Genomic DNA, 21,235 nt, shown 5'->3' with positions numbered 1-21,235 from the left:
TCAGCATGTTACCATGCACAGAATTACATACTGCACAGGACACCACCTTGAAAAGTTATAAAGCCTGAACTGTTGAAATAATTGATAAAATTTGATATCTTTATTTATTTATGGGCAGTGTGTTCTGGTTCACTGATAGGTGGGAATGTCTTGCTGACCCCATCAGTGGTATTGTTATAGAAAAAACCACTTCTTCAATCACTCTTTTAATTCTTTCAGTCCAATTCAGTGTGTTCTGTATGACCATTAGATTTTTTCTACCTTCAAAAATTATTTTTGATCTTTCTTTAAAGTGTGCTTAGCTCAGTGATAGCCTGAATTTCTAAAAATTAAGAACCTGTATTTCACAGTGTGGACTGGTTGACCTGTTCATCCCAGTTTTCTGGACTACAGAAGGGTCGAAACCTATAAAGCGTAATAAACTAAGTGGTGGATGTCTGTATATCCTCTGTGTCACTGTCTATCAAGGAGATTCCTGTATTCCTCTTGTAAAACATATCGGTATATTTCATGAAGGAACCATGATTATGACAATTTGTACAAAATGTATTCTGTGTTGGAGCATGGAAAGGACCTAGAAGCAGGGAATGTTGTATCTCTCTGAATTTCATGGCTTGATCAGCTAATTGAGACACATCAAACCTCCTTTCATGTGTGAAGTGCTCACACATTGAATTTACAATGCACTCCTTGCATCATGAGTGTCATAGGGAAAGATGTCAATGAGAGGGTGTCTCCAAGTGAATGCGATAGTGACATACTTGATAATACTTTCTTTTCAAAATATGGATAAATAACAATGTACATCACCAGTCTTTCAGTGTGTGAACTTGAAACTCAAAGAAATGTAAAGTTTGTAATCCTTGTTTTTGCACATAGAAATCAAAGATGGCTGCCAGTTGTATTGCACAGAAAGTTCTGATATACCAGTAAACCCTAGTTTTCACACCCACCATGGTACAGAAAACTTGCATTATAATTTTGGCAATGTAATAAGAATGCACACGTCATACATGTAGGTCATAGGTTGTCTATCATAGTAAATAAGAGGGGACAAATCTACCAGGGTAATGTTGAATTTTAATTTTAATATCTGTTACAGAGATGCCATTTGTTCTTTAGTCCTACTGCACAGGAATGGATTTTGACCCAGTTCTCCGTTGTTATGCTTTTATCTCTACTCCTGTACTGCTGTGTGTTAAACATGTATGATGTAAAATATTTTGACTTTCTTGATTTGTAGACCATAAGCTTCAAGAGCAAATGAATGCCAAGTTCATATTTCACCATTAGGTCAAGTTTGTTAAAATTAGTGAAGCACGATATGTCCCATGAGGTGCATTTTAAAGAAAAAGTTAACATTTGAAGGCCCCTGAAATCACAGATACTGTAAACATGATTTTTATAGACTTAACATGATTTTTATAGACTAAAGGTGTTGGAACAGACCAAGCCAAATGGGTGGAAATATGTATGGTTTTGGCTCAATACCAGTTTTCACCTAGTTGGCTGATACTCTCTGGCTGGGAAAGGGTTAAAGATTTTTAATAGAACCACATGATGAAATCAGAGATTTTCTCAGTTGTAAGGATAGCAGATGGGAAAACTGCAAGTTGTTCAATGGACCAATGTGTGATTCACCCGTACTGTTTGTAGGAAATGATACAGAGAGACCGGCAACCAGATCTCTGGTGGGAACTATGTAATGTGATGTCAAAAGTGCTATAAACTTGCCTGCGGTTTTGGAAAGTCAGTTGATTAGATTATAGGCAAGCTATGTGATAATACCACAATCGCTTGATACAAGATTTCTCCAGTAACACTTGGGCATAACAGAGATATTTTGGTAAGATGAGCTATAACAGCCTTGGAATCAAACTATTTTCCCATCAACTGAGGGGTAAACTTGCCCATAGCTTTTCCAACTTTAATCAGTACTGGAAGTTTTTATAGCTGTGTGCAGTTCTATTCTGGGAATACCTTAAGTTAGTGCAAATTGCTTGGTTTCATTTTTAAAGCCGCTGAATCGCCGTTTTGCCCATTTACTTGATGGTGACTTTGTTGTTCTTGCTCATGAAAGTAATTACTCCGCGTCACCAGTGGGAAAACTGCAGCCTCTGGCTACTGTAAGCGGCAACTTTGAGAGGGATACAGCTGCTGTCATGGAAAATGAAATACCCTTGCAGCATATGAGATCAGCATGATCAGATGCAGTCTGATCAGGCTATGAAGAAACCCTCAAAGTGATAGACTGTACACACACTAACTGCCTACAATCTCTGGGATGGATGTCATTTCAATAAAACACTCAGAAGTGTGTTGATCTCAAATTATAACAGTTTGATGGCCTTGGGCATCAATGAAATGAAAATAGACTTACAATGATGCATAGATGAAACTAAAATTATGAATACTTTAAAGCATCAATTTGGATCTAAATTCAAATGCCAGTAGGGATGAATAGTTTGACTCGCCAGAACCTCTCCATAGTTTTACTATGATACCTAAAAACAGTCACAGCGCACTGAGACGTTTGGAGAGTGCATTTTTAAAGAATTAAATATTGTTATCAATTTAAAATTATTATTCAGGCATGGCACTGTGATTTTCTGTCCAAGCCAAAAAAACCTGTTCATTTGACTATGCTAAAAGGACCCTAGCCCAGAAAAATTATGTAACTTACGTCCCCACGTGACTCATACATGTACAGGCTAAGCTGCATAGTGAACATCAGTTATCCAGGAGACTTGACCATATGTCATAATGGAGCATAATAAGAATGGAGTAACTCCAATTGCAATGGTAGCCAATTAATAACAGGACAAATTTAGTGATTGACTTTAATGGGAGACCAGTGACTTGAAAAATTATATGATAATGATCCATGGACAATTTATATATAAAAAGTGAATCACCGTTAATGACAGTTTTGTTCAATCAGATATTGTACATCTATCCTTGAATCACATTTTATGCTCTGCTGCACTACATCTTCTCTTGTGTACAGTCATGTATTTCATTATTATTAATAATGAAACCCAGAATTTGTAATGCCAAACACCCTCAAGACAGTTCTGTAAACTACTAAATCACATATCAGAGTGTGTTTTTCAACTTGCTGAACCTTTACTCAAACATGTGAACCCATGCTCTACCCAAACCGCTTATAATATCGTGAAATGCAGACTGTACTTGAGTGATTGATTTCAAATCAAAGACAAGACTTGAGAAGCTACATTGTAGGCATTTGGTAGTACATGGGCCTCACTTGATACATTCATATACATGTACAGTATAACACCTCTCTGTGCGTTAAGCTTTCTAACTGTGAGATATAAACAAACAAACAAGTCAAATTAATCAGTGAACCGGGCTCCTGTAAGTGATTTGCATGTGTTCTTAAAATTGCTTTTATGAAATGTTACATAGTTCAAATCGTCATCAAGTACTTCTACTTGTATGCATAAAAACCCTGGATAATTTAGCCCAAGTACAGTACAAATATACAAGTAGCTTTATTAAAGCCTGAAGTAATTGCCATCAGTTGTAATGTGAAAAATATGAGACAAAAATCATAACATGTCCGATGGAAAGTTTTTCAAGAGTTGCAACATTTGGGGAAGGAATAGCAATATCAGGTAGTTGACTGTTTGCAGTTGGAATTGTGTTTGTGCAAGACCTGTGTGAAGTGTATACAGAAATCTGCTTAGTTCTTGCATGGATGTAAAATGTTCTTGCATGGGCAGTAAAGACATCATAGGTACTGCAGTAAGCTCTGTTCTTATTGCAATTTGCTGAGCTGTTGGCTTTAAATCTAGCTATCAAAATAATTTTTTGGAAGTAAATCATGTATAAGGTTTCTTGTTCAGTTGTTTGCTGGTGCCAGTCACATCTAACAGGTGAAAAATTCTCTGCTGCAGTGTGTGAATGTGGGTGTAACAACAGTACCAGGCCAAAAATGGCACTAAGACTGTTACATCAGTGGTATTTTCAGCATCCAGCATGAATGGTTTATCAAAGGGGTGGACACCATAGAATTGTAGCTCATTGTCTGAAATCCAAGTGGGGATTGTCCGTTTAGTTGGTCACTTTTGTTAAGGTTTGAATCACAGCTTTTGTTTTGATTATGAATACATTTGATTTAATTTCTGCCCTGGTTTGTGCAAGTTCATGCAGTCTGTTTGAAAATAAAAAATATTTTAAGTAGGTATGAAATATAGGAAAAAATTACAAGCACTATGTTCTCAATAACATTTTCATGGTGCAGCAAGCAGAAAATATTGTCTTTGTAATTGGTTATTTAGCCTTGGCCCTCTTTGTGTTGTTCCCTGTTACACGTTTCATCTTTTTTAAATACTTGCCGTTGGTCTCTCCTGGCAAGTTAGAGTGACACACACTGGCATAACATGTACAGAAACAGTGAAGCTCATGGTGTCATGAAGATATGACTTTCCTGTTGTAAGTGCATACCAAAAATTGATCTCAAATGTAGGATTGCTCGGACGAACGTGTACCTTACTTAATGTGTGCTTTTACTATTGTGTAAAAGTGAATGGCTCATTTAGTGGAGGATTTGTTCCAATCTGTTCCGAGCCCCACTCTCAACTAGCTGCAAAATCACATGAGAGGGTGATAGTATATTTAGTTTAATACAATTTAGGAAACGGCTAAAATTGATATATTTGCTATAGCTTGTGGTGAAAAGGAGAGACTGATTTGCATTTCCTCAGCATCACCAGTAGCCATATGCAATGTAAGTTACATGTATCCACACGTGATATATGTACATGTATTCTGTATGGTACAGTGTGTGTTTCACTGACCATGAAGATTTGGGAACATTTGCATCACTGAAAGCTGCACACAAAAGACTATTCACTGACAAGGTTATATCATCATCTGCAGACCTGCCAGTTGAAGTTTATACCATTCACATTGACATCCTTATTTTCCTTTCATCACGGCTTGGAACTGTGCACATTTGTACATGTTCCAGGCTGATGAGAACAGAGTCTTTGGAGCTTGTGTATGGAATCTAGTACCCATGGTTGATCTTAGCAGCATTTCAGAAAGGTAAAATTACTGTATATGCATGTTAGAGGAATTGCTTAGTGAAGTAGATGTATGTTCAATAATTTATATCACTCCTAATATGAAGATAAAACTTGCATCAAAGTCTCATGAAAGTAAGGTACTGATATCACAGCTTCGAGCTTCAGGTCCATGATGAGTAATGGATTTGTGTATTGGCCAGTCACAAGATGGCTGGCGGTGTGGAGGTGTACATTGTTTACTTACATGTGGGTGTTTGTAAATTGTAGTGTTTTTGGTTTACATGTAGATTGTCATTGCTTTTACATGTAAAGACAGGGGGATATTATTATGTTATTTATGTTTTTATTGAGGTCATCAGGATGGAATTGCAGACAGTGAATGACTCATAGATAGATAAAGACTACCTCAATTCTTCCCATTATCTGAGGCTGTATTTATGGGCTTCCTGAGTTCAGCATGGACACAATGTACAGCGCATGCACTCATCAAGCTACAGAACGTTTAGTATTCCAAGTCATCCTGAAGTCTCTCTCAAAACTGGCCTTTCGGATGCTAGATGCTCATTTTTGAGATGTGCATGTTGCTGCCAAGTAGTCCTAGAGAGAGAACACATAGATGGATAGCAAAAGTAGAAAATACTCCAGATTATATGCAATGCCCAAAAGTATTTGATGTGGGTTTAGCAACTCATCTTGTAAAATCTGGCTCCAGGCAAACTATTGAAATACATCTCACGTAGTAGACAAGCAGCTTGTAGAAATAAATTAGCATAATATTGGCTGTTATGATAAAGCTATACTCTCTTTATGCTTCAGCTGTAGTGCTAAACTCTTTTGAAGCGTTTGGCTCCTAAAAAACTAATTTCAGTATTATTGAATACAAACTGTAGTGGTCATTCAAATTGACGAGAGCCAGTACTTCAGTAAAATGTCTTCTGTCTTTCCAAAGTTATAGTAATGACATTTGCTCTCAAAATTGATTTTGTAATTTGGTGGTACTAGCCAAACTGAAATCAGGGGGAGTTGTTGTAACAAGTAACAGGCAAAATATACAGTCCAGCTTAAAACTTTCCAATGAGCATTCATAACGTCCCAGGTGTGAACTGGGTACAGTAAAAGAATAACTGTTGAAGCAGGTGGTTTGTTTGGAAAATGACTGATCTGTGCCAGAAGGCTGAAATGTGTAATAATTCCAGCAAAATTTGTAATTTACTCTCTCAACATTTTCCATTCAAGATCAGATTCCTATTTGAGCTCAAAGAAGGCTTTGGATGCCAATAAATCTTTGGTTGAAAGAGCAAGATTTATGATTCTGATGTTGCAGCCACCAGCCAGCTAATCCTGGAGTCAGAAATAATTCAAAAATTACTTTAGTGGAAAAAGTAGTACTGGTTGAAATGGTTGATTAGTCTTCAACAGGTTGCTTTGCTATATATTAAGTCTTGATTGAAAATTTCACCGGCATATGGAAATACCCAATTTTTATGTAAGGGTGAGTTTATTCATGCATTGATTGGGTGGCAGTGTTGATGAATAGAACATGTTCCGGCCTTGGATTTTACAGTTCCAGCTTGATGACAGGAATTTAGAGTTCCGATGCGTGAAATTATTCCATCTCTGGTTTGGACTGACTGCAAAATCAGGGATTAGTGTTTCAAAATATACTGTGCAAACACCACTTCTGTAGTGGTGTAGGTATGGATAGGTGTTCAGTATTTACAAAAGTAGTTGCAAGTGTTAAAATAAAGAATTATGTTCACTCAGTGTTGTTCTCTGTAATGGCAATTTTAATGTCCTGAGAATTGTTACATCTGACAACAAAATTGTTATGTCGTTGGTATCGATAAAAATGTCTGTACATGACTTGTGAATTTAAGATTGGATCTTGAATTTTTGTACAAGCTTTGTGCACTTGTACATGGATTTAGAACAATGTTATATTGCTTGAGATGTACCTCCACAGATGACTCCTTATAGCAGTGGGAAGGTTGTTTCATTTAGGCAAGTTTGTTTTCAGAGTAAGGTGTGGGTCATATTTTTTTATGAGGCTGTTCCGGTAAATAGTACCTGCCTAACTTGAATGGAATTTCTATAGGCTCTCTCATTCTGCTAGGACAAGCCATTACAATGTTTGATACTTGTCATCGTTTGAAAATAGCCAGGACTTGATCAGAAAGGAATGCGAGACCACAGACTGACAACACCTGTCTGTGTGTAATGTCCTGCTGTGTTATGAGACCTGTACTTATGACCATTGTTTAAGATCAAACCAGCATATAAATTTATGCTAGAGTGACCTTCCTGTGACACTCATGGCCACTGTGTTTGGCAAACATACTATATAAATAGGTACAAATCCCAGAACTCTGGGTGAATGGCTAAACTCTCCTAGTGAAAAATCCAGTCAAATGTATAAAGTGGAGAGGATATTTTTGCATATGAGGAAAATGATATAACAGTTTAGTTTTTAAACATAAATATTTATCTTTACTTCCTATACTATTAGTGTTTTGTTGGCTTTTCCTATTGTTTCACATGTAATTGGGCAAAGCTGAAACACCATATTTTTTATGATCAGAATCTGAGTTGTAAAATACTCGCCCACATTGGAAGTATTAAAGAGAAACATAAAAAATAGTATTTTAAAAGAATGAAGAAAATGTAGATTATTTGAACAGATTCAAAATTAAATAAAAAGCAAAAACTCAGTTGTACATGCAAATTTTGACAAGAGCTCGCGAAGAAAAACAAGTTTGCTATATTAAAATATGTGCCTTTTTTAAAGACAGAAATATTGAAAAAATTGGAATTATTTTAACACATTTTCTTCTACTAAGAAACTTGTACAAACAATATGCAAGGGTGCCTCATCCTCTGTGAAATGTTAAAACATCAACTTGTTCCATATAACTAATGCAATACAAAGAAATTCCCTAGAAACATTTGTATATACATATAAGATGCGTATCATGTTTGGCAAACATTTCATTTTGCTGAACAGACACTCCATGTTTGCACAACATACATTTGTACACACTGCAAATTGTCTGGTTACTGGCTCAGTGTAATCTAATGGCGCCTCAGTAGGAACTCCCAGGCAAAAATGTCGTTGCTGACATGTGAATAAATCACCTTGCTGAGCGAGTGGTGGAGAAATATCTCATCTGACATTTCATTATTCGAATGCTCCTTGTGGCATCATGCATCTTCCTGCCATTTTATTTTGACATGAAATATTACTCACAGGTAATTGCTTCTGTAGCCCAGGCCTTTTCAGGAAAACGGCTCAGTGCAGTTCAAGCAAGTACAACTGAAATCGATCAAGAGACAACAGCAGCAGCTTGGATTTTGCTTGAATATGGTAGACATTGCCACTCTTAAGACATTACTTTAGAGTAGGCTATTTCAACCGACAACGATTAAGACATAATGGCGTCATGAATTTGTATTGCTTCAGTGGGCATTCTTGGTGACTGTCAGTCGGTCACAGTGTAATGTTTCATCTATATGAAATTCAAAGAAAGAAAGAGCTTTACATTGACCAGCAGGCAGCAACACCATGTATGATTTATTTTAACTATATTTTTATTGACGTAGGCATTCAGTATAAGGAACTGTCACAGTTCAGCCAGTACAAGTAAAACAAGAAACATCTCAATGTCTGCTGAATTTTAATCAGCTGCTGCCGTTCAGGGAATACCCCTTGGTTCAGGTCAGCCTAATGATACCTTGTAACCAGAGAAACAGACAATGGTGCAGTGCCTTGTTCCTGGTAATTCATGTAAATTGTGTTATTCGCTTCCATGAACTCACAAAGCTGCTCTGAACAAGTTCCATTCATTTGCATTATTGCATTTGACTGTGCCTTATTTGAATGGTGTCTATAAACTGAAAAAAGATATTGTACGAGGCTCAGTACAAGGTGAATAATGCAGCGTTTACATTTTGAACAAAGAAACAAACTACGACACCAGACCAGTCTTGGACTGTGTACACATTTAATGTGCCAGAAGCATTGCATAAATCACTGAAGACATGCTTGTCAAGTGTGAAAAACTATTTTCATGTGCTTGAAAATGGTTCTCCATAGGCCACTTGTGATATCAGAAAGAATTTGCATGTAGATGCGAAGAGTAAATCAAATTTAACAATTCCATCACATTTCAATACATGCATTCTCTGTTAAAGTGTTTGTGTGAATTAACATACTCCTTTGATTTGGTGACATGTACAAGACATCAAAGACTACAGAGTAAGATAGATGATTGAAAACATGAGGCAATGTCAGGACAGTGTTATTAACTGTGGCCTTGCAATGTAAGATATTGTGTAATGAACTAATTTTGAGGAAAAAAGTATTAAAAATTTCCTTAGTGTAGCCCCTTCCAACTCAAGTGAAGGGGAGATGATTTGTTATCTGCACGGACTGTAGGCTTCAAATTAAAACTCATGCATGTAGGAAGCTATTTACTTGAAGATACTTAGAAAATGAAATGCTGCAGTTATAAATTTGCCTAAGGTTGTCTGGGTTTATCATTAGAAGGATCTGCAGCTGTGTTTTATCTGTTTCGCCATCTTACCTTTTCACATGTAGATATATTATGCAGAAAACATGGCCAGTGTGGAAGCATTTGTACATGTACCGAATGTGTTGCAGTTAAAAATAATGTGTCCCTTGATAGCACTTTATTCATGCAGACTGGAGAAAGCAGAAGATGAACTTTAGAATCCAATCACCATGATGTGAGTTTAGAGCATTTTGTTGAGATAAAGCTGAGATGGACGCGTACTTCCAGGAGTTCCCTTTGCTCAGGGTCTATTTGTGTTTTGTTACTCATTTTGGGCCAGAAATTCTCAGTGACTGAATTCCAGCCTGTTAGATGTTTGAATGTTCTGATAAGGGAGGCAGGATGTAATGTGCTTCATTTTGATCACTGATCCAGGCTTCCATGGTTTGTCAGTGTCAGTGTAACACCAGTGTAAGGCCCCCAAAAATCATTTCTGGTCACCACATGCATCATTTCAGAAGCTGCCGCGTCATGGCTTTTTTTTTGGGGGGGGGGGGGGGTTACATATTCATCAGTACAGCTATCCTTGATATCCCTCAGCCTGTTTGCATGTCCAAAAATGCTAAAAAGAAAACAGAAGTATTATGCAGCCATTGATAAAAGACAATAACTGTTGCATCAAAAGTGCCAAACCAGCATTGTTAGGAATTAAAAAAAAGGGAAAAAAAAAAAAAAAAAAAAAAAAAAAAAAAAAAAAAAAAGAAAGCTGCGTCGCCACATCACTTTTGTGAAATGTCAAGGACCAGAAACAATTTTATTTTGGCCTAAATATAAAATCCAATAAAGTACATATGTAAATGAATTCAGTTGATGTCTTCTCCTGTTCTATTTGTTTATCATGATGGTAAGAGGGAAATTTGGAAATACAGAAACTTTTAAAGTAGCAATGTTACGTGCAGAAAGCCACATATTCCTCTTGTGTGGAAGACTCTGGAAATTCAGTGCACTGTGCTGATAACTGTGAAATCCCCAGGTATTTTGGCCCGCATGATGAAATGCCAATAGAATTTCAGATTGCTCCGTGATCCGTGGTTTTAGTGCTGTTTTACTGTTTGAGAGCTTGAAGGCAGTGTCGGCAGTAAATGCACTGGATCAATTTGTCAAACTAACTAATGGAGCTGTTTTGAACTTTGAAGAATGACAAAAAACCTTTATTTATAGATCATTTTCATCCGCCACTTTGAGCAAGTCAGCTTTTGGAGATGGTTTTATTTAGTCATGTCTGTTCTCTGTCTGAAAATAGTATTTGAAAGCAAACCACAGAAGCACAACTTTTTCTGGAATTCACTTCCAAATTTGTAGCTTTACGGTTTGATTGATGATGTGACTGTACAAAGGCACTACTACTGTCACTTTTGGCACTCCAAAACCCCTCACTGAAGTGATTGCACAATTTTCAATTTGTACACAAGATGAAATTGTCTTTTTAAAAATGTTCTCAAGAATGTGCAATTTCAAAAAGTGTAACCTCATTTCAAAGCAACTGAAATCTCATAAAATCATAGTTTGTTTCCATCATTTCAGAAATATGTCTTTTATCATTTTTTGTTCTGCAGTGAACATATCAACATACTCAAAATACATCTCAACAGTACAGCTTGTGTACAGAAATGTGAAATCATTATTGTAACAAGGTGAACTTAATATGTTACTGACAGTCTAATATGATTGCATATTCTACTGATGAAGAAATTACTGTTAATATGAGCAATGTACATGTACCACCTTTGTTTGATGGGGATTGTGTCTCTTCAGATAGCTGTACAATATATTCACTGTATATGCATGAAGAACTGATAAAAGCGTAGCCACACCCATTCCCCCTCACATTCATACATGCATACCAGTACACCCACATGGTACACTGTACTTCACACCTACACACAGCAACCCACAGAATGCACAGCAACATAGATATTGCATATGATGTTGAATCCATTTATCAAGGATGGAGTTACATCACCAGTGTTCAAGGCTATTCTTGTCAATGAGTAAAAGAAGAAAATAAATTAGAGTGCATTCTTTTCTCCGTTTCCAGCTCCTTATAAATGTACATGTACATGGATAGATATTTAGCTCTCTATGGATTGGTCCTTGGAGAAAGTACTCTGCATTGTTTGTATGAACCTACACTTACACTTGTAGGTGTAATTAATAATCATCAAGTGGATTTTCATTCATAATCATATCAGACAATATTTATATATGCCACCTTGTATTGTGTAAGAATGGAGCACAATTGCTTTGAAATGCAGTTTGAACATTTATGTATGATTGTCTTTCTGATGAACCCCAGACACCCCCTTGTCAGCTGTGTCCATGCCTTGTTTGTTTGAATTGGGGCATTGTTTGGTGCCAATCAGTGGGTTGGGTCCCAGAAGGATTTGATTGTATCCAATGAAAAAGGCAGGAAGTGTAGCCATTTCTCTGGTGTTTATCCTGATAAAATAGCTGACCCGAATACATGGAATACTTGTCCGTGTACAGTATTGCCTGTTCTAGATAAATACATAGGATAGACAGAGTCTTCGGTATTCATCAGACCTGGATGAAGTGGTCAGATAGATGGTATGTGACTCTTTTTCATTACCACTGAGATGAAGTTTAAACAAACAAAACTTTGTTCAGGTGTTACTTCATAATTTTTGCAAGCCATGGCAAATGAATGAGATGTACCTAGTATAGGAACAGTCTGCTGGAGGAGACTGCAAAATGGTAAGGTCTCCACGGCCCCAAACAGTGCATGGATGGCCTTGTATTATACATAGACATGCATTGACAAATGTCAATCTGGTTTTGGTGGGTTGGATTTTATGGCTTGTCAAGTAGTCAACTCCCGACAATATAATATAGTGGTGATTTCTTCAAAAGACACATTTTTGTCCTCACATGCTTATCCCTGAAGTCAAGGTCACAGACAATAACCATATGAAAGGAGTAGATAGCTTGTTTATTCAGTTACCATTCTCAAAACAGCTGCCTGCAGCCAGTTTGTTGGCAGAAACTGGCCCCCCAGCCTGGCCCAGGCCTCATCATCCATAAAAATTAAATTTATGTGTTGATGGGAGAGCAATGTCTGGATGGCTGTTCAGACATCTCCATTTGGATGGCATTCCTATCTCCCATCTATTCCAAATGTGCATGTGTATGGCTTGTATCTCTGACAGACTGGCATGGTTCATCAAGTATTGCTATTCAAATGTACATGTCGCTGCAGTCATTCAAATACCAATTGTGAAGATCACATCAAATGAAGTTGAACATCAGCAGTGTTTTGACCACAGGCAAATTACTTTGCAATGCATTTTTGACGTTGTTGGCCAGTAAGTACTTTACCATGATGATCAGTGGATAGTGTCTTGACCTTACTGCAGTTAGATTAAGAAGAATAAACTTTTACTGGCAAGTCAAGACTGTAATTTATTTTAAATGTTTTTGCCACATTTGCTTGCACTTGATCAAGGAAAACGAAAGATCATTTTTGTTTCCCTAGCCCTGCTTAAAGGCCTGTGTCAGGTGTCAGGTTATCTTGCAAGGAAATTTACTTACTAGATTACAATTTCAATGGAAAACAAAAGGCTGTGACATCTGCATAATCCTCTTACAGACTAGAACAAACTTGGTCCTGGGGATCAAGTCCCTGGCCTTTAAAGTGTCTATGCAAATAAATGCCCCGGCACACAGACACTTCGCAGCATTGGTAGAGGTCTGTAAAACATTAAGATGTGTTGACCCCACTTGTTCAGTACATGTAACTGTGATTTACTTGATACGTCAGTTCTTTTTTCCCCATAAAAAGTCCCAGGATGGAGATATTGCAACATGATACAGTTGATTGTAATTGGATTGCAAAACAGAAAGTATTGTTTTTCTGTTGTTGAGATACAAGACATTCTGTCCCTACATGTATCTTGGTCTAGTTCTAAACAGTAAAAATACTTTACTGATAACAGTACCAGTATCCACCCATCTGAGGTAAATACCACTGAACCAGATAAAGCAGCCCAGTTTTATTGTGGTATAGCTTTCCTTACACATAACACAGCATGGGAGAACTTGGTTTTCAATTATATGTAATTAGGAGGGCATGTTTACACAATTAAGCATGGTAGTTGGAGAAAGAAACTTTTATCATCATTAAAGCTCTTTGGTATCACACAACAATGACAGACATGTAATGCAGAAATTAAAAAAAAATTATATGCCATTTGAACCTTTGAACTGTGGTAAAATGGTGAGTAAAAAGGAACAGTGGGTGTGGAAGAATCCTGATTACAGTTTGACGTGACAGGAATTGCTTAATTACATCTTTGTCTGTTCTAAGAGTCTATAACATGTTGTAGCAGTCAGTTTCTACCACTCAACGTAGACTAATGCTCAAAGCGGTCAGTGTGTGTTCATATTTAAGTAACCACCAAAAGGACCTGTAATTTATATGGAAGAACCATACTTCATACTTGTGCAGGCTTTTCCACTGTCACGTCAAACTGTAATTAATGTAAGAAATGTGAAATTTTGCAAATGCCTCTGTTGTAATTTTGTAAAATTATTAAAACATTCCCAACACTGGATTTGGTTAAGTTTCTGTGAAAGAGATCTTTCAGACACATTTATCTGAGAAGTTGCAATGATATCAACTATGGAAACAGTGTCACAATAATGCATGGAACATTTACAGACATCTGTGAAAGTCTTTAATGTGCACGTTTACTAGTTAGACACCCTTACAACATCGATTGCCTCTGCTGATTTAGTAGAAATGATGCATTTATCAGCTAGTGCAATTTACATTCCTGGCTGATATCCAACCTGGACACTTTGAGACACATACCAATGCGTACAACATTTGTACAGGTACTTTGTATTCAAGGCTGCACGTCTGATCACTTTCTTGCATATTGATGTCCTATTTTCTCTGGTTTAGCAGAACAGAAATGGTTTCATTGTTGTCTTTCATAACATGTAAAGCTGTGTGCTTTTTGCTATTTCAATACAGTGTTTCAACATCAGTTAGGAACTTTATATGGGCAGATTACTGTGTGTGTTTGAAGTGACCTACACACTACCCTGAATGTAGGGCAAAGTGTCCCTCTCAGGCATTGTTTCAACTTGATTATCCATTGAACATCCTGCTGTTCTGCTGTTACATGTATGTCTTATGTTAGATCCCGCTCTTGGTGAAAGTTGGTGTCTTTCAGAGTGCCTAATAAACTGTTTTGGATGATTCGTACTGGCAAATGTTTTGTGGATGCTCTCGAACAGTTATGTGTAAAATGCCCCAGTCTAGGCTTTCAATCTAGGAAATGAAAAAAAAAGCAAAACAGAGAAGACAATTGTCATATAATATAGTACATCTACATTTACATGTAAATTTATTAGTCCCTGCATGACGAAGTCTGGAACAGGCACTTTTGGATTGGGTTCAGTGCATGGGTGTGGAGCTGTTTTTTTGACATGACTGGACTGATTTGTCTCAAATTTGGTATGAGGACAACACACCATGGTATACATATTCATGTCAGTATATTTTGTCATGTGATCCAATATGGCTGCCAGGCAACCATGCTGTTGAATTTTACATATGTCAGTCATAACTTGAAAGGTGTTGGTCAGAATGACATGTAAATTGGTATATGATATAATCATGGAAAGATCTAGTTCTGCTTTGATTTTGATGGATATGGACTGCATAATTAATTGTTATTTGCATAATTAATTTGTGCAATTGAGTATATTTCAAGAATTTGCAAACCATATTTGATGTAACTGTGTAGGCACTCAATTTGTCCTAAAATATTACTATACTGAAAGTTTTTTGGCAATTGCTTACAGATTTTAAGCTCATTTGCATATTTAACGAATTACAATGTATTGTACATTTAGCCATACGTCAAAATTCAATGCACTGAATTTAGTCAGCCTCTGAGGTGTGTTTGTCATACGTTCAGTGACAGTATACCGAAAGACAGATATAAGAAATCCCAAACATGTTTTTTGAGTTTGTTATGTTGTCAGTGTCAATCACCGGTGCAAATTCCAAGGATGTTGAACATTCGTCAAGCTATGTAGAAAGTTTGATAAGTATGACATTCTGATTATATGCTTATTTGCATATTTAACTAATTTCTATAATTAACCCATATTATCAATATTCGGGGCATTGATTTTGAGGTGCTATGATGAAGCTTTGACTATGTAAGCATATGCTAACAAGTCACTCATTCAAAGTTTTACATTATTTTGACTTCGGGAATGTATCATTTACAATAACTTGTTTTATTACATGAAGTTTATCATAAACTTTGAAATTTGTGAAGACGTATATTAATAGCTCACCTTTTCCATACCAAAGCATTAATCTATTCACATGCATATGTAATAGTAATAATTGTGTCACCGTCAAATTTCATTATGTATATTCTAGGATATTCTTTAATTAATATTGATTGAAATAACAATATTTGCAGCACCAACAAATTCAAATGGTAGAGTAAACTGCAATTGACAAATCAAAGCTGTATCTTCCATGCTTTCTGTACCTGACGTAATCTGGTTATCCTTCATGTAAACTTACTCAAAATTAAATACTTCAATAAGCACCCAGGCATCAAAATACTGGGATGTGCATGCTGCTTAGATATGCTGAGCTCCATGTGGTTTTCAAGAAGTCAGTATTGAATCCTGCCATTAAAATCATGGCTACCCATTTATTTAAAAAAATCACCAAGAGATTTATGCCACTCTAGAAATTGGTTTCCAGTGAGTGAGTTTTGTGATTTTGAAACGCAACACATGGACAAACATTTAATCCTGTTCATAAGGACCTTTTGTAATAACAGTCTTAGACCTTTCTTTGATAGCCTTGTGTAGTCATTGAGTTTTCCATAATTGAGTCTCACAAGGAGATTCATGCAATATTAATATCAAAGATAGCTTTGATTTACAGTTCCAAAGCATGATAGTTTGCTTTGCTTTAATTACTGCAATGTGAATAGAGATGGTGTATGCCTTTCATGGGCTGTATTGCTATTTTACAAGTTATAGCTTGCTGGTTGTATACAGTGTTCCTGCTAAGGCTTACTTGCATGCTATGTGCAGAGTGTCTCCCACTGCGCTTGCAGTGGAATTTCATGTTTTGCGCAAATGTAGTTTCATTAATTTTAATCAGTAATAGTTTTGGTAACAATAGACATCAAAATTCGGGGCAAAATATGCTATCTCAGTGCCAATTTAACTTCCGCGTTTTGAATTTTGGTGCTTGTTGGCTGTGCAGTTGCTACCATCACAGGGTACGTGTATGCGTTCTGGGTACGTTGTGATTGCATGACCGACTTGAAAACTCCATAAATTAGCATATATGCAGAAGACGCAACATGGCTGCCTCTGTGGTTGCCATACCTTTCAGGTACCACAGCCCATAGACCCTCGAGGGTCTATGCATAGCCTAAGTTGCGCACCTATGGGGGGAACACTGGTTGTACATCAGCAATACCAGTGAGTTTCAGTGGATCTTCACAAATCTAACATTCCTTGCATGGCTCACAGTCTGTTTTCAGGTTCATGACCAGTGTACAGGCATACACGTGCTTATATTGGCATCCGTTGATATTCAGTACTGAAAGATGAGATTTTTTTATGAATCAAAGCAGCATGAACATGTGGATGGGAAAGACATTGTGAAGTCTCACAGGATTGGAAATGAAGTTGGATATTCCATTACAGTGCCAACCATGATGTAGTTCTCAAGATCTTCAAGGTTTTATTGTTGATACACTTGGGTGCCTGCCTACTCTAGCTGATACAATTAATTTGTTTGCTGTCAAGGTTCTGGTAGCCAGTGAGCTAGCAACGGAAACACTAATACCACAGATTCCTCACATGATTTACTTGTTCCTGTTTCCGTTTAGTGAGGCATTTTCTGTTTAAAATGTCAGATTTATTGCCCCTCCTTGTGAATGTGTTAGTTGCTAAGATTAGGTGTTAAAATTTCCTACTTGTCAACACAGTGATTATGCTATGAACAGTAGTTCTTAATAAGGGAGCATACTTGCATGTAATAATTGATAATTGTAACAGCGGAGTCAAAAGTCAGGTTATTTGGAATTGCTTTGCACAATCAAACAAAACTACAGCTGGAGGCAACACTGGGTAACTGTAACTCTGTAGGATTATATTCCTTTATTGGCTATTATAAGTACATATATATTATTGATCATTACATGGTAAATTATATTGCCATAATATAGGACTGTAAGTTTGTACAGTTCTGTCACTTTGCATTTACTCACTGATGCTGATAAGATAGTGTAATAAAGATACCAATGTTCATTGCCAGATACTTTTAGAACATAAAGTTCTCAGGATTCAGATGTGAACAGTGAACGAAAAAATATCTTTCCCATAAAGAGTACAAAGTATTCCAGTGTATCATGCTTTCATTGACTGTATCCTCAGAAATATTTTCCAGGGAATGTAAAGTTGCTGTGACATTGTCATTGGATATAGCATTGCCCAGCTTATCAGACTTGATTGTAAATGTTACTTGTAACGTATGAATAACAGCTTAGAAAACGTATATTCAGCTGAGTATGGTTTTATGTTTTGTATAACTACTTTGATGTATCACTTGACAATGTCATAAACAGGTTGAAATCATTCTTATATTACCAAAATTTCCTACAGTATTCGTCTTTTGATATATTCCTGCGCCAATGGGATCAACATCTTCAATTGAGGAGAATCAAGTTTAAGACTTGAACTTTTGCTCAAATTTTCCTCAATGAAACTTTCAACTACATTCTCTTTCCAAATCAAGATTTAAACTTACATGTCACTGCGCAGAATTTGTACTAGAGAAACAAATTAATTATGAAGATTTACTGATATTTGAAATTCAAATTGGCAGCTATCCTTGTGTAAATGCCATTGGGTAAAATAAAATTTTTGATTTTCAAAAAACTAAGATTATGACAATTGTTACCATTCCAAGAGCTTTAAAATGGGGTGCACAAGTGGTAGACCAAAAAAGTATTGACAAAATTTTAGAGATCGGATATGTGTCCCCAAGGTGCATTCTTTCTCTAATAGAGATTAACCCTTTCACCACCATGGTTTGTCCCAAATCCATTGCTTTCTAAGGTAAAGTTGGACCTGTACACAGGGAACTGGGGGTGAAAGGGTTAAGGCTTTCCAATCGGACATGAAGATCCAAACTGGTTAGTAACGACTAACGTGTAGTAATGTAATTGTATTTTTTGTACAGTGTCTAAGCAAAGCTACTGCTAATGGGGATATTGCTGTCCTGCTGTAGATAAATACTGTGCTGTGTAGTGATTTTATCCAGCTTGCATGAGGAGGACTGTAAATTGCTTGCTGTTCATTAAAATCTTGGTATTGCCTGTAGTTCAGTTGGATAAGTACCGGTATATATGTGTGCAGCAGATGATTGTTAGACTTCAGGATACTGAGAAAATAGAGCACTAACTCAGTAAATTTCATGGTTGGCCAGATTTAATATTTAATATTGGTACTTTCACTCTCTTTGAGTGGTAAATTTCCTGCAAGAGTGCAGTGGCTTGCTGTGAGTACCGTCTTGCTGTCCTCAGAACAGAAAATTGCCTTTTTTAAACAGCCTGTTTATTGCTCCCTTTTGAATTCCAAGTGCAGTTTGAATGTCAAGCTCGAGATGACCCGATGAAAAAGCTAAGCACGGATTTGGTGGTTTCTCTTAGTAGTTGAAAATGTTTTCATTTGAAGCAGGTTTTGTGAATTTTGATGAAGGTACTTAGGGCCCCTGTCTTGAGGCAGCAGTGTGAGGATTATTGACTACTGAATAATTGTTTATGCTTGGTGGGTTTGGATATTGTTGTCAGTCTTGAGGAAATGATGCATTACGTCCCCAGACATTTTGTAGACATTGATCCATCAGTCATATGAACTACATGGTAAGTTGGTGTTGGCATGGTTGCTGTCTGTAAAATATTTAGAAAGGCTGCTTGTTGCTGATTGGTTGTTGAAAATCAGCATATATATGTGATACCATTTAGGTGCTGTAGTCAGTCAGTTCACATTCACTGCAGACAACTGTGTGAATCATCTAGTGGGTGTTACAGCAAGAATAAGTGACTGCACATCTCCACAATGAAATGGCAATCATATCAATACAATTGGTATCTGACCCAGTTGTCTGTTACAGTGAGAATCTAGATTTGAGCAAGTTTATTTAGTAAATGATAGTTGTAGACAAGTATCACTGCATGCCCAATGGTCCAGCAGTTGAAATGCCGGTCTTGGGTATATTCTTCAACATACAAGAGCATTTCTGAAATGTTTTCACTGGTTGAATCTCAGGTCTGGAAAAAAAAATGAACATGTAGGTCCTTAACCTCAGGATTTGTCTACCTGTACTATTGTAATTCACTCACAATGATCAGCCTGTTTGATTTGTATGATCTTGCAACTGACTCCTGGATATAAGGTAAGAATAATCAAGCATTCTGCTTGAATGTAATCACAAGTGGCTGTTCACCATTAGTACCGGTACTCGTACATGCCTGTGCATGTGTCCATGTCCTTCATTAAAAACTGAGCCTGTATGTCATGCACATTCTACAAACTGTTGTTGTTTTTATCTTTCATTGAGTCACTGAAAGTTTCATGATTACAATCCATTTGTTTCACACTTTCTAAGTTGTTTGTCTCTGTCATATGTACATTACTGTTCATATGAACTTGCAGCTCTAAATATTTTCTCAGTTTTCTCAGTTTCAAGTTAAATTTAAATAAACCCAATGATACAATGATATTGTTACTTGAAAATGTAGCCTCATTTCCAAACTTCATGTGTAGGTACTGGTTGTAATCTCATTCAACTACCCTATAAAATGTAACATAAACAATGTCACAATGATGATATCATAATTACGTGAAACAAATGCACATGTTTGTTTAACATACATCAAAGTCAATTGTGAATGATTCTCAGAATATAGTGTTTAGTTTGTGATGAAATGCCTCTGGTTTATGCAAATTTATGCAATCAAATTTCCTTGCTTGCTTCTTTTTCTCCCATGTTCAACATTTACAAAAACAAAAATTAACTGCACTGTGGCTCGGTCAAATTTGATGAAATTTCACATACGTTCTTTAATAATAACAAAACAATTTGTTTGGCAATAAAGTTCCTAATTTTGAATGAGAGCCATGTCAATTTTAATACTTATCATGATTTTTATCACTTTTTTAAATGTCAGTCTTTCAACCCCTGCCATTTAAAAGTGAGAACAGATAATGTAAAACAAAATCATGGAACACTTCTGGATCACGTGATTGATATTGAAGAATTCATTAGAAAGTTCATTGAACTTCTTTCAACAAACTACAGGAGTAGTGCATGCATTTATTTTGTACCTGTCCTTCTTGTGTTAACATACTTGCATGTTAACATATTGAATCCAAAATTTGATGTGGACATGTCTATTCGAAAAAAGATTCATAAGTTAATTACAATCTGAGATACAACTCCCAGCAGTTTGAGATATAAAATATACAACAGAAAGGAATGAGAGGATCATGAGGATTGCTAATTTTAGATTTCATGAAAAAAACAGGAAG

At 36.5% G+C, this 21,235-nt stretch overlaps 1 protein-coding gene across 2 annotated transcripts in view; it reads left to right on the top strand.

The window, feature by feature from the left end:
* The window catches only part of LOC139135842 (plexin-A2-like), a 110,681-nt gene that overhangs the window by 3,123 nt on the left and 86,323 nt on the right, over window positions 1-21,235 (top strand). Inside the window, exon 1 of one of the 2 annotated variants that reach the window (XM_070703593.1) lies at window positions 5,055-5,073. The exons of the other annotated variant lie outside the window; for it this stretch is intronic. The gene's annotated coding sequence lies outside the window, so the exon portion shown is untranslated. Of the gene's footprint in view, window positions 1-5,054; window positions 5,074-21,235 lie in introns of those variants that run through there. 2 annotated transcript variants of the gene reach the window in all.

The sequence above is a fragment of the Ptychodera flava genome, chromosome 6 (genome assembly GCF_041260155.1).
Source record: "Ptychodera flava strain L36383 chromosome 6, AS_Pfla_20210202, whole genome shotgun sequence".
NCBI lineage: Eukaryota > Metazoa > Hemichordata > Enteropneusta > Ptychoderidae > Ptychodera > Ptychodera flava.
Note: the sequence above shows the minus strand (reverse complement) of the source record. Positions and strands in the feature narration are given on the sequence as shown.